Below are 2,265 nucleotides of genomic sequence, written 5' to 3'. Positions count from 1 at the left end.
AGCTCCAAGCTGCATAGGCTCATCCTTGGTGCTGGTACTAGCTAGGGACAGGCTAGGAGCCAAGTGGCACGGCGCAGGGAGCTGGTGCCCTCTGGTCTTGGCTTGGCGGCGACTTTCCAGGCGGCCATCGATGCGGAGACAGAGGGTGATAAGTTGTTGGAGCGTGGGTGGTTGCTCCACCCTGGCCAGCTCATCCAGGACCTCTTCTGCCAACCCCTCGGTAAACTGGTCCATCTGGGCAGCCTCATTCCACGCCAGGTCTTGGGTCAGGAGCTTGAATTCGGTGGCATATTGGGCCACCGAGGAGTTGCCTTGCTTCAGTGCCCTGATCTTCCGGTTGGCTGTGGCTGCTTGGACTAGGCTAGAGAAAGCAGCAGACAGGTGGGCCTCAAACCCCTGGTAATTAGTAGGGGAGAGGACGTGACCAGCAAGGGTGTGGCCCATTTGGCCGCCTGCCCCTTTAACAGACTGATGATGAAACACACCTTTGTCTTGTCATTGAGGAAGTCCCGTGCTCTCAGTTCAAAGTACAGCCGGCACTGTGCTAGGAAGGCAGGAAATTCTTCCACGGCACCCCCAAACCTGTCAGGTGGGGGAACTGGGCACTTGGCTGGAGCACTGGCCGCAGGTTGTTGCTGCAAGTGCACTACTGCCTGTGTTAGCTGCTGTACCTGGGTTTGGAGCGCAGCCAGTAGTTTGGTGGTTTCACTTGCTTCAGCCTCCATCCTGTGGAGTAAGAACATAAGAACATAAGAGAAGCCATGTTGGATCAGGCCAACGGCCCATCAAGTCCAACACTCTGTGTCACACAGTGGCAAAAAAATTTATATACGCACATACACTGTGGCTAACAGCCACTGATGGACCTGTGCTCCATATTTTTATCTAAACCCCTCTTGAAGGTGGCTATACTTGTGGCCGCCACCACCTCCTGTGGCAGTGAATTCCACATGTTAATCACCCTTTGGGTGAAGAAGTACTTCCTTTTATCCGTTTTAACCTTTCTGCTCAGCAATTTCATCGAATGCCCGTGAGTTCTTGTATTGTGAGAAAGGGAGAAAAGTACTTCTTTCTCTACTTTCTCCATCCCATGCATTATCTTGTAAACCTCTATCATGTCACCCCGCAGTCGACGTTTCTCCAAGCTAAAGAGTCCCAAGCGTTTCAACCTTTCTTCATAGGGAAAGTGCTCCAGCCCTTTAATCATTCTAGTTGCCCTTCTCTGGACTTTCTCCAATGCTATAATATCCTTTTTGAGGTGCGGCGACCAGAACTGCACACAGTACTCCAAATGAGACCGCACCATCGATTTATACAGGGGCATTATGATACTGGCTGATTTGTTTTCAATCCCCTTCCTAATAATTCCCAGCATGGCGTTGGCCTTTTTTATTCCAGACGCACACTGTCTTGACATTTTCAGTGAGTTATCTACCACGACCCCAAGATCTCTCTCTTGGTCAGTCTCTGCCAGTTCACACCCCATCAACTTGTATTTGTAGCTGGGATTCTTGGCCCCAATGTGCATTACTTTGCACTTGGCCACATTGAACCGCATCTGCCACGTTGACGCCCACTCACCCAGCCTCAACAGATCCCTTTGGAGTTCCTCACAATCCTCTCTGGTTCTCACCACCCTGAACAATTTAGTGTCATCCGCAAACTTGGCCACTTCACTGCTCACTCCCAACTCTAAATCATTTATGAACAAGTTAAAGAGCATGGGACCCAGTACCGAGCCCTGCGGCACCCCACTGCTTACCGTCCTCCACTGCGAAGACTGCCCATTTATACTGACTCTCTGCTTCCTATTACTAAGCCAGTTTTTGATCCACAAGAGGACCTGTCCTTTTACTCCATGACTCTCAAGTTTTCTAAGGAGCCTTTGATGAGGAACTTTATCAAAAGCTTTCTGGAAGTCAAGGTAAACAACATCTATCGGGTCTCCTTTGTCCACATGTTTGTTCACCCCCTCAAAGAAATGTAACAGGTTAGTGAGGCAAGATCTTCCCTTGCAGAACCCATGCTGAGTCTTCCTCAATAACCCGTGTTCATCAATGTGCCTACTCATTCTGTCCTTGATAATGGTTTCTACCAACTTTCCCGGTATTGAAGTCAGACTGACTGGCCTGTAATTTCCCGGATCTCCTCTGGAACCTTTTTTAAAGATGGGGGTGACATTTGCTACCTTCCAGTCCTCAGGAACGGAGGCAGATTTCAATGAAAGATTACAGATTTTTGTTAGAAGATCCACAAGTTCAACTT

Source organism: Heteronotia binoei, chromosome 9, assembly GCF_032191835.1.
Source record: "Heteronotia binoei isolate CCM8104 ecotype False Entrance Well chromosome 9, APGP_CSIRO_Hbin_v1, whole genome shotgun sequence".
NCBI classification, from domain to species: Eukaryota; Metazoa; Chordata; class Lepidosauria; order Squamata; family Gekkonidae; genus Heteronotia; species Heteronotia binoei.
The sequence above is the reverse complement of the archived record's forward strand: the minus strand, read 5'-3'. Positions refer to the sequence as shown.